This window comes from Antechinus flavipes, chromosome 1 (assembly GCF_016432865.1).
Source record: "Antechinus flavipes isolate AdamAnt ecotype Samford, QLD, Australia chromosome 1, AdamAnt_v2, whole genome shotgun sequence".
Taxonomy (NCBI): Eukaryota; Metazoa; Chordata; class Mammalia; order Dasyuromorphia; family Dasyuridae; genus Antechinus; species Antechinus flavipes.
The window spans coordinates 228,033,292-228,045,914 of record NC_067398.1 but is presented as its reverse complement, the minus strand read 5'-3'; the positions used below and the strand labels follow the sequence as shown (position 1 = coordinate 228,045,914).

General features: G+C 35.9%; 1 protein-coding gene across 3 annotated transcripts in view; it reads left to right on the top strand.

Moving 5' to 3' along the window:
• The window catches only part of LOC127561895 (tubulin polyglutamylase complex subunit 2-like), an 877,998-nt gene that overhangs the window by 62,968 nt on the left and 802,407 nt on the right, over positions 1 to 12,623 (top strand). The gene's annotated exons all lie outside the window — the stretch shown is intronic.

The window sequence follows — 12,623 nt, the reverse complement described above, 5'->3', positions numbered from 1 at the left end:
AGGTTCCTATTGTGAATTCAAATCTGGCCTCAGACATTTACTAGCTATATGACCCTGGAAAAATTATTTAACACTGTTTGACTAGTTTCCTCATTTGTAAAATGAACTGGGGGAGGAAACTGCAAATTCTTTAGTATATTTGTTGAGAAAACCCCAAATGCAGCAGGTAGATGACAGAGTGGATAACTCTCTGGCCCTGGAATCAGGAGTTCAAATCTGGTCTCAGAAGCTTGATGGCTCTGGCTCTGGCTCTGAGATCCTGAGCAAGTCACTTAACCTCAGTTGCCTCAGGGAAAAAAGAAAAAAAAAAAATCCAAATGAGTTGGAAATGACTGAAATGAATGTAAACCATAGCAATGTTATTTCTTTTTTTCTTTACATCAAGCTAAAATCTGCCTCATTATAATTTTTGCCTTTTCCCTGGGACCAATCAAATAATCTTATCAATCAACATTTTATTTTATTAAATGCCCTGGGGATCCAAACACAAGAAAATAAAACTTTTTCCTAACTTCAAGGTGCCAATTGGGAAGAAACTATGTAGACATTTATGTAAATATATGCATTGTTACATACAAACTTATATACATATTTATACACATATATACATTTATAAAATGCAAGGTAATTTAGGGAGAAGATGGGGAAAGACATTAGAAACTGAAGGAACGGTCTCATATAGCAGGTGACATTTCAGTTGACTTTGAAGGAAGTTAGAGGTCTTAAAAGGTCAAGGTAAATAGGGAGTGTCTTCCAGGCCTGGGAAACAGCCAGTGAAAGGCACATAATGTCCTATGTGAGAAACAGCAGCAAAGGGGCCAGTTTAGCTAGACTAGAGAGTACATGAAAGGGAGTAAAACTGACCACACTTGGATAATAAATGCTACTCAGAGAAATTTGTATTTGATCCTAGGGGTTATAAAGAGCCCCTGGAGCTTCCTGAAGAGTGAGTCAGACTTGTGCTGTATGAATGTCACTTTGAAGCAATGTGGAAGATAAATGTGAGGTGGGAAAAACTTGAGTCAGGAAGACAAATCAGGGACATCATCTACCTCTGCCTGCCTTGTTTCCACACTTGTAAAAACAAGGATAATAATAGCACCTGCTCCCAAGTTTGTTGTGAAGATAAAATGAGATATTTATAAAATGCTTAAAGTGTTCTATAAATGCTAGCTATTACTACTATTATGATAATTATTAATATTAACAGCATGGGTGGTGATCATGTGATAGGACACAAAAGGATGGATCTGTAGCGTGTTGTTGAGGTAGAATCACCAAGAATTGGAAGCCCAGAGAAATCAAGGATTGACTGCAGGGATTCTAGCATAGGTGACTGGAAGTGGGATGGTGCCCTCTACAGAAAAGAGGAAGCTCAGAAGAATATTAGGCATAGAAGGAAAGATAATGAACTTTGTACAAGCTACATTGTACACAGAGGGCCGAGACATCCAGGTGGATATAGTGAACTACATAACTCAGGAGAGAGACCTCAGAGAAATCACAGAGTCATCTGTGTAGAGATAATAATTGAACTCATAGAAGATGATGAGATCAATGAGAATGAGAAAGTAGAAAGAGGATGCAGAACAAAGAGTAGGACAAAGGAACCTGGGAGGGAGGGGTCAGATAGCAGAACCAAGAAAAAGCAGTGTAATAAAGCCCCAGAGAAGAGAGAGAGAGGTTAATAAAAATAACCAGCATTTAGATTTGCAAAGTCCTTTACTATATTATCTCATTTAATCCCTTAACACCCCTTCAAAGTAGGTGCTATCGTTATATCCATTTTACAGATGAGGAAACTGAGAATAAGTGATTTGTACAGGGCCCCACATCCTCTATCAGAGGCTGTATTTGAACTAGAATCAGGTCTTCTTAACTCCAGGTGCAGTGATGTTTCCACCATTCCATCTTACTGCCTTTTGCAAGGTTAACTACTATTAAAAACGTTCAAAAAGGATGGAAATTGAGAAAAGGCATTAGATTTTTCAATTGAGAGATCATTGGCTCACCACACCCAAATACAGAAAGATCAATGCCATTACATATTTTCTGTAGTACCAAAAGACTAAAAAATAAAGTAAATTCCCATCACAATTACAAAATGGTTAAACAAATTATGATAATGAATTAATGAAATATTACTGCTTTGTAAAAAAACAAACAACAAAAATACAAGATCCATGGGAAGACTAATGGAAAATAAAGTAAAGAGAACCAGAAAAACAACATACACAATAACTACCACAAAGTAAAGTTGAAAGGAAAAAAGTCTGAAACTGAACACAATTGAATTGTAATGACCAAGATTTTCCTTGATGATGGATATGAGAAAATGTATCTCTATCTTTTTTGCAGGAGTAGGGGGCTATGAATGTGGAACACTACATTCAGTTAGATTCAAATGCTTGATTTTATGTCTTCTTTTTTCTTTCATTATTTATTTATTTTTAAAACATTCTTTTATTTTTAAATAATAGCTTTTTTATTTTCAAAATACATGCAAAGATAGGTTTCAACATTTACTCTTGCAAAACTTTGTGTTCCATATTTTTCTGCCCGCCTTCCCTCTATACCCTCCTCTAGACAGCAAGTAATCCGATATACATTAAACATGTTTAATTCTTCTATATATATTCCCACATTTATCATGGTGCATGAGAAAAATCAGATCAAAAAAGGAAAAAATGAGAAAGAAAAAAAACAAGCAACCAACAACAAAAGGTGAAAATACTATGTTGTGATTCACATTCAGTCCCCACAATCCTCTTTCTGGATGCAGATGACTCTCTCCATCACAAGTCTGTTGGAATTGGACTTGCTTAATTTTTAAAGAATTGGTTTTCCTTACTCTTTTTTATTCTTTGTTACAACTGATGACTTTCTGGACAGGAGATGGAGAGCTATATTTGGAAATTAAGGAAATGAGAGAACAAAAGATATCAATAAAACTTTTTTTTGATGTATTTTATTTTCCCCAGTTACATGTAAAACAAATATCCTACATTTGTTTTTAAAACTTTGAGTTCCAGATTCTTTCCCTTCCTCCAGCTCTAACCCTTCCTTGCCCCCATTGAGAAGGCATATGTGAAGTTACACAAAGCATTTCTATAAAACTCATGTTGCAAAAGAAAGCATAGATCCCTCCCCCAAAAAGAAAAAACCTCTCAAGAAAAATTAAAAGTTAAAAAATATGCTTCAGGGCAACTAGGTGGTGCAGTGGATAGAGCACCACCCCTGAAGTCAGGAGGACCTGAGTTCAAATCTGACCTCAGACACTTAACACATCCTAGCTGTGTGACTCTGGGCAAGTCACTTAACCCCAATTGCCTCAGCAAAAAAATAAAAAAGCTTCAATCTGTATTCAGACACAATCAGTTATTTCTCTGGATGTGGATAACATTTTTTATTAATAAAAATTAAAACTCAAAAATGTCCCACGTAACTTTAGAAAGATTACTTCCAACTGAGTGATGAAATCTAATCCTTCTCTCACATGATCAGATTTCAAATATTTAGACCTCTAGGCCTAGTATATAGAGCACAATGAACCTGAGATCAAATCTAACCTCAGACAATTACCAGATAGGTGACCCTGGGCAAAAACTGTCTGCCTCAGTTTCCCCAGTGAAAAACGAGGATAATAATAGCATCCACTTTCTTTTTTTTTATTTTTTTTAAATATTTTTTTATTGACAGAACTCATGCCAGGGTAATTTTTTACAACATTATCCCTTGCACTAACTTCTGTTCCGATTTTTCCCCTTCCTCTCACCATCCCCTCCCTCAGATGGCAAGCAGTCCTTTACATGTTAAATATAGCATCCACTTTCTAGGGTTGTTTTGAAGATCAAATGAGATAATACTTGTAAAGTACTTACTTACATCAGTGACTGACCCCTAGTAGGCACTTAATAAATACTTGTTCCTTCCCTCTTCCACTTGCAGGCAATTAATCTAGTCTCTTCTTTAGTCTAAGTAGCTATAGTTTCTTCAGCCAAAATGGTGGCCTGACCTGGAGAGCCATGCCAGCTTGATCACCTCCCCTGAACACTTCTAACTTTCATAGTTTTTTCTCAAAGATGGTTCCCAGGACCCATCACATTAATGCCTCTATGGCCTGAAGAAAGGCAGAGTAACAAGGGCTATCACTTCCTCACTCATAGGATCACAGATATAAACCTTGAAAGGACCTTACCGGTATCTAATTCTAAGTGGTGCAGTTATATGGTGTTCTGGGCCTGAAATCAGCAAAGCCTAAGTTCAAAATCAGTCTTAGCCCCACTTACTAGTTTTGTGAACTTGAGCAAATGATTTAACTTTGGCTTCCTCATCTGTAAAATGGGGATAATAATAGCATTTCCCTCCCAGGCTTGTTTTGAAGACCACACAAGATCATAGTGGTAAAGTGCTTAGAATACTGTTTAGGACATAGTAAGCACAATATAAATCTTAGCTGTTATCATCATAAGCCCTTCTTTGTATTCGACCAGCTACTTCTTTCTCCTGGTTATACTTCTCTTGGATAATAGATACTTAAGCTGTTTTCAGTGAAACATCTCTGTGACTTCTCAGAGATGGTATTATTGAATGTCTTTGAAGATTTTCTGGATTTCAATTTCTCATTTATCATGTTATCTAATCCTTTGTGTTTCTATGCAAATTTAATAAGCACAACCACTTATGCTTTTAGTTAAATCTTTGGGGGAAGGGGCAGAATGAGAGAGGCAGCATGATAGAATGAAAAAATATTGAATTTTGAAGTCCAAAATTGAAGTTTGAGGCTCACCCCTGCCATTTATCTATGGTGTTACTTTGAATAAATCACTTATTCTAATATTTCCATGCTTCAGTTTCTATCTCTGAATAGAGAGATACTGGGAAAAATGCCCTCAAATCAAAATCAAGGGCCAATTATATATTCCTGGAACACTCAACTAGATGTCCTTTTTGAGTTGGCATGGAACCAATGATAACTGTTTTTTGAGTTAACCATTTCTAATCCCTCTAGCCCTAATATCATCTGATTCACATTTCTGTGAATGTGAACCATTCACAGAATGGTTGTAATAGAAGCATGGGGGTAATTTCACTGGAATAGGATCTCCTACATAAGGAAACTCTACCAATGCAGATTAGCTCCTTCTTTGCAACATATAATCTTAGAAAACTTTCAAGTACATGTCAAAAACATGCAGATCTTCTTAGCTTTGAGGCTCTCTCTATTAAGCCATTTGGCTTTTTGAGAAACTTTTGTCATGAAATACTTTGCCAAATGCTTTGTTATAACCCAATATCTTAGTTAACTACATATGTAGTATTCCTCTGATTTGCCAATCTTGTAATACTGTTAGAAAAGGAATTGAGATTAATTCATCATAATTTGTTCTTGAAGACTTCTTGGCTCTTAATGATTACTACTACTTTTTCCTGAATCTTCATTGACCATCCCTTTAATGATACCTTTTTTAATTCAGTCAGGAACCAAAATAAGATTGACTGGCCTATGATTTTCAGACTTTACTCATTCCTTTTTTCTTTTTTGAAATAATTTCATTTTGGAATAATTTTATTTTCAAAATACATGCTAAGATAGTTTTCAGCATTCACTCTTGCAAAACCTTGTTCTCTAAATTTTTCTCCATTCCTTCTCCCCATCCCTCTCCCCTAGATAGCAAGTAATCCAATATTGGTTAAACAGGTGCAATTGTTCTAAGCATATTTCCACATTTATTATGTGGTACAAGAAAAATCAGATCAAAAAAGGAAAAAAATAAGAAAAAAACAAAAAGCAAGAAAACAACAATAATGTAAAAATACTATGTTGTTATTCATATTTATATTCCCATAGTCCCATAGTCCTCTTTTTGGATGCATATGACTCTCACATCACAAATCTTGGAATTGGCCTGAATTACTTCATTATTGAAAAGAGCCAAGTCCATCACAGTTGATCATCACATAATCTTGTTGCTATGTACAATGTTCTCTTGGTTCTACTCACTTCACTTAGCATCAGTTCATGTAAGTCTCTCCAAGTCTTTCTGAAATCATCCTGCTAATCATTTCTTATAGAACAATGATACTCTATAACATTCATATACCATAACTTATTTAGCCATTTTCCAACTGATTGGCAACCACTCAGTTTTCAATTCTTTCCACCACAAAAAGAGCTACTACAAACATTCCTGTACATGTAGGTCCCTCTCCCTTTTTTATGATTTCCTTAGGATACAGGTCCAGCAGAGACACTGCTGGATCAAAGGGTATACACAGTTTGAGAGCCCTTTGGGTATAGTCCCAAACCACTCTGCATCTAGCAATATTGTTTTAAGGACAACTTTGAGCAAACAAGTTATTTTGACTATCATAAATACCCTAATTAACTATAAAGGATATATGAAGAAAGATGGTATCAGCATCCAGAGAAAGAACTGATGAATAGAAATATGTATAAAATAATTTTACATGTATATTTATTTGTGTCTAAAAGTAGCTATCTCTAGGGATGGGTGGAAAGGGAAAGAAAAAACAGAAATTTACATGATAATTTTGTTGTTTATTTGAAAGGAATAGCAAAATGTACAGAGTAGATTTGCAGTTTCATGTGCAATCATTTTTTGGTACTATGTTATGGAAAATTTGTTTTATTCTATAAATTAAATATTTTTTAATAGGCACATTTGTCCTTCTACAATTCTATGACACCTCTCCCACTCTTCACAAATTTGCAAAGACCACTGACACTTTAATGAGTAATTACAGTGAGTAATCAATCTCCTTTTCCAGCCTGCTGGAAGAGATTGCCTGGACTTGGTCATTTGAATTTATCAATGGCATCTAAGTGCTACCTTACTGTCTTTTTATTTATTCAGTATAAGGGACCATGGAGGTGTCCATGGATAGATTTCAGAAAGCCCATGAATTCTGATGAGGAAAAAAATTATCTTTTTATTTTCATTTACTTCTAACTAAAATAGTTTATTTCTAGTGAGCAGAATCAGGAAAATAATGTACACAGAAACATCAAGATTGTGTGATGATCAACTATGATAGACTTAACGCTTCTCAGCAACTCAGTGATTGAAGTCAATTCCAATAAACCTTGGGTAGAAGAGGCTATCTGCATCCAGAGAGAGAACTATGGAGATTGCAAATTGAAGCATATTGTTTTTACTTTTTTTTTCTTCTGTTTTTTCCCCTTTTGTTCTGTTTTTTATCTCCCAATATGACTCATGTGGAAAGGTATAAAAAATGAAGGTGCATGTATGACCTAAAAAAAATTAGTTCACTTCTTTCAATTACTTAAGAACATTATTCTGAGAATTCCAGTCTGTAGGTTTCACTAGACTAATAACAGTCTTGATTCACAAAAAAATTAAAAACTACTGAAGTAGAGAATATCCAGAAAATGGTGACTCAAACAAATCATAGCTTTGTGATTCAGAAAGTTCATTTCTTCTGTTCATGGGGTGCTCAAAAAATTCCACACAAACATAAGACATCTGTATTTAGTTTGTCCTTGGCTCCAAATGCAGACATTTCAATATTGCAGGTTACCTTGCAATGCTATTTAGGATACAGATGGCAAGTCCAATATCTTCTGGATCCTTTGAAACTGGAAGCTCCATACAACATAGTATTTTCTCCTTTTTTATTGTTGTTTGCTTGCTTTTTTTTCTTTCTCATTTTTTCCTTTTTGGGCTGATTTTTCTTGTGCAGCATAGTAAATGTGGGAATGTTTTTTAATTATTAAATTCTTTTCTTAAATTTTTAAACTTTTCATTTTCAAAATATATTCATAGTTTTCAACATTCACCCTTGCAAAATTTTGTGTTCCAAATTTTTTTTCATCCCTTAAATAGTAAATAATGCAATATAGGTTAAACATACGCAATTCTTCATTAATGTGTGGAAATATGTTTTGAAGAATTGTACATGTTTAACCTATGTTGGACCATTTGCTCTCTAGAGGAAGGAGGGAGAAAAATTTGGAACAAAAGGTTTTGAAAGGGTGAATGTTGAAAAATATCTTTGCATGTATTTTGAAAAATAAAAAGTTATTCTTATAAAAAAAAAAAAAGGAAACTGGAAGTTCCAGTTTAAAAATGAGAAAAAAAATACATGCCCAACATTTAAATCAATGTCTCCCCTTTCCTTCAGGGCAGTTCTCACTCAGGGATGTGCTAGAAAGTCAAGTGCTCCAATTTCTGAAAGTTTATCCCTTTAAAAGTCATTTGATAATTTATAGATAGTCCCTGGGGCATGGGTTTCTTCTTTTTTACAAATGCAATTCTTACACAATATTATTATAGTTCAAAAGCCTCTCTGATTTAGTTTAAGGTTTTTTCATTGATTGATGTATATTCTCACCTGGATGGGTTAGACAGGGCTTTACATAAAGATGATAGGGAAAATAATAACTAAAAGGGATATTAAGAGATCATGTAGCTCAATTCCTGGCATTTGACCCATGAGATGTAGAGCCCTGGGCACTAAAGGCAGACCCCAAGTTCTACAAGAGGGATGGAAAACTCTTAGAGTAAAATTCTGAAAGCACAACTTCTATTTAAAAAAAAAGAAAAGAAAAACAATTCCACTGGAGATGGGGGTGTGGGGAAGACAAGTATGATGGAGAAATGGAAGATTAAAAACAAGGATTGATATAGATTTGCAAAAAACCTCTGAGGTCATCTAATCTAATCCCCTTGTTTTAGTGTTGAAGGCCCAAGAAGATTGACTTGCTCATTAGAGGTGAAATTTGAACCCAAGTCCTCTGACTCTGGAGTTACTGCTCAAAAGAGCACTGTCATCTCACCCGGTCCTGTTATATCAATGTGGACACAAACTATAACTTATATAACTTGCCCAAAATCAAGTCCATCCTGAGCTTCCATGCATTTGCCCAGAATACAAACTGAACAAGAGGATGGCAATGAGGGGTTAAGTGGATGCTATACTATGTTGGGGGAAAAAAAAGGAGATCGAAGAGAGGATAGGGTCACTTTTCAAGTGGATGGAACAGGGTGAATAGATAAGAAAGAACTACTTAATATATGTTTTTATTTCCTTTACCAAGATTAACTTTCTTCAGATAGATGACTAAGTGGATAGTCTGGAAGACATCTTCCTGAATTAAAATCTGGCCTCTACCACCTAATAGCTGTATGACCCTGGACAAATTATTTAACCCTGTTTGCCTCAATTACTTCATCTGTAAAATGAGTTGGAGAAGGAGATAACAAACAACTCCAGTATCTTTGCTAAGAAAACCCAAATTATGAAGAGTCAAACACAACATGATTGAATAACAATTTCCTTTACCAAGAAGTTTCTTCAGATGGAGAAGGATAGAACAAATTAATTAAATTATTTTTAAATTTAATTAAATGCCAAGTTGAATAAATAATTGAATACTGCTTTTAAAGAGTAAAATCACCAGCCCTTGATAAAGTGAATCTCAGAGTACTGAAAGAATTGGTAGATGTGATTACTTAATTGTTATTGATGATCTTTGAAAAATTCTTTTTAAAAAAGAGAAATACTAGAGGAAACAGGAAAGATGCCATGAAACTAGAGACAGGGATATGTCTCAGTTTAAGAAAAAAAGTGGAGTGAAAAAAAGGAGTCTTCAAACTAGATTAGTGAGGTTGACCATTTGCTGGAAAAATTCTAGATTATTAAAGTTATGCTTTATGAGTATTTAGAAATGACTTGGTAATCATAAAGAGTCAGTACGCCTTCTTCAAGAACAGGTCATACCACTCTGAAGTTTCACTTTACACTTAGCAAATCGGCAAAGCTAACTAAAGATGGAAAAACTCAGGGTGTTGTGGAAAGACAGGCATACTAATGCTCTGGTAGATGAACTGAACTGTGAATTGCTCTAATCACTCTGGAAAGAAATGTATAATGATGCAAAGAAAGTGACTTATGTCCAAACTCTTTGATTGAAAGATGCCATTAGTAGGCATATGCCCTAAGGAGGTAAATGGATTAAAAAAAAAAAAAGACCCCATATGTATCAAAATATTTAGAGCAACACTTTACATTAGTAAAAAAAACTAGATAAAAGTAGATGCTCAATTGGAAAATGGCTGAATAAGTTGTGCTACATTAACATAATGAAACACAACATGATTGAACAACAATTTCCTTTACCAAGAAGTTTCTTCAGATGGAGAAGGATAGAATAAATTAATTAAACTATTTTTAAATTTAATTAAATGCCAAGTTGAATAAATAGTTGAATACTGCTTTTAAAGAGTAAAATCACCAGCCCTCGATAAAGTGAATCTCAGAGTACTGAAAGAATTGGTAGATGTGATTACTTAATTGTTATTAATGATCTAAAAAATCTGGGGGCACCTCCATGGTTCTGTCCTGGGCCCTTTTCTCCTTTCAGCCTATAGCGTCTCAGTGGGTGAGCTCAATCATCCCTATGGGCTCCATGTAGATAGACTTCTGGATGCAGCGGCCAACAAGATGGAAAACTAGACATTTTCTCACGTTCCTACTAACACTTGTGGAAAAAAAGAGGACAACAAAGGAGGAATTATGAGCAAAAGTAATTATAAGTGTCTCCTAAAGTTGAAAAGACAAAAAGCCCAATAAGGTAACAATATCCTATTAACTAACAGTGAAGAAAATAGATCCCTAGCACTCACTCAGTTTTACTTCTCCATGCTCCTACAGGGCACACAAAACTTCCTACTAGTCTGTGCTCTGGAACTCACTCAAGGAATTCCTTCCTATTGCCAAAGTCTCTGAGACACATGCAACCCCTGCCCTATTGTCATGATCCTGTTGCAACAAGCATCGATCTTAAACTCTGCCCAGATACTTAATAGAAAATAGAAAGGTATAGGAAGAAGGGACCCTAACCCTAACCTTAACCCTAACCCTAACCCTAACCCTAACCCTAGGGTTATCTACTTGGGGAAATATTTAAGTTATGGACTTTCCCAGAGTGACAGAAACTGTCCAGAATACTCATTCCACTAGTGGGCAGACACTAATTCAGCCCAGCCAAGAAACTAAAGAATGTCAGGAAACAGGATGGGGTGCTTCCCCAAGAAATTTGTCATTGGAAATCTTATTATCCAGCAAAATTGAATACTCAATCAATTGATACTCAACTCACTTGTCATAAGAACCTTCTATCCCTCTGATTAGACCCACTAACCAGAGGATAAGACCATAGTTCCAGGACCTCTACTTGAAGATTAGTCTCAATACAGTTTTTCCTCTACATTTTTTACTAGTTACACTGCTTTTGAGCTTCTTTGGAACTCTGTGTCATGCCCTCTTGCCAAAAACCTTTACTCTACTCCTTTCTCCTTCTTTTCATTTTTTAGCTTTCTTTTGTGTGTTGTATTCACATTGTAGATTGTAAGCTTATCAAAGACAGTAACCATCTCTATTTTATTTGTATTTATACCCCCAGCACATAGTACCATGCCTGACACATGGTAGACATTTAATACATGTTTGTTAACTTGATGTAATGGGACTCTGTGTCTCCCTAATCTTTGCGGAGGGTGGGCCACCTGGCCTGGGGAAATTCCTAAAAATGATCCCCATCCACCTGAATCTCCCTTTTGGGAAAGCTACATGGTTTCCCACAGGAATCTCCCACTTCAAAATTGATCTCGGAATCACTTTGGTCTTGGAAACAATCACCACCCTTTATTGATTTGGTAATTAGTTCCTAATTACTCACTAACCCCAAACCATAGAAAGCTAATAAAAGACAAGATTCTGGACCCAAATCTTTGCTAATTCCTAACCGGAACTGGCCCACTGTGTAGCTTCTCTATGTAATAAACCCATTTTTTGCCAAAAACCTCACCTGGAGATTTGGACTGTGAATTCTTTCACAAAAACCTGCTACACCAGCCTAGTGACCCCATCACTGTTAGGGTATCTTTCACTCCTCATCTCTCACCCCTCAACAAACTGACTGATAACATGTGGTCTTACACCAAGACTGACCAAAAGAGACTATCCCCCCCTACAAGTTATATGAAATATGGATCAGGGCCAGGGAAAAGTGAATTTCCTAACATGGAATTGAGAGTAAGAGATACCCTCGGGTCGATGTTGAAGATCCCTTTCAAAAGAATTTGCAAACCTGAAATCTGTGTGGCAAAAGGGGATTTATTTACACTAAGAAGACAGACAGCTTTCTTAATGGGCAGGGTCCTGTTTGGAAATTAGCAAAGGTGCATTTATACTGAGAAGAAAATATCTTTATCAGTGGACCAAATCCAGAAAGGCAAATAGCTCCTTGAGTAGGAATTTGGCAAAGGTAGGTTAACAAACCCTTGATTATATCGGTAAATCTTGGCCTGGGGGGAGTGGAGGTGGTTTGAGCCACTCAATAGTAGACTATTTACTATGGTCCAGGCTGAGATCTCCAATTGAATGAGATTACTTAATTTGAGAAGGGTGTTGCCCCTCCTAGGGTCTGGGAGAGTTTGAGACTCAGGAATTCCTCCCAAAAGAGGATGCAGTTTCAGGGCCCCTTCCCCACCACCTCCCCGCCAAAGGTTAAAGGGGACACAATTTACATCAGAAGGAGACTGAAACAAATTTAGCTGCCGTCCATAAGGATAAAA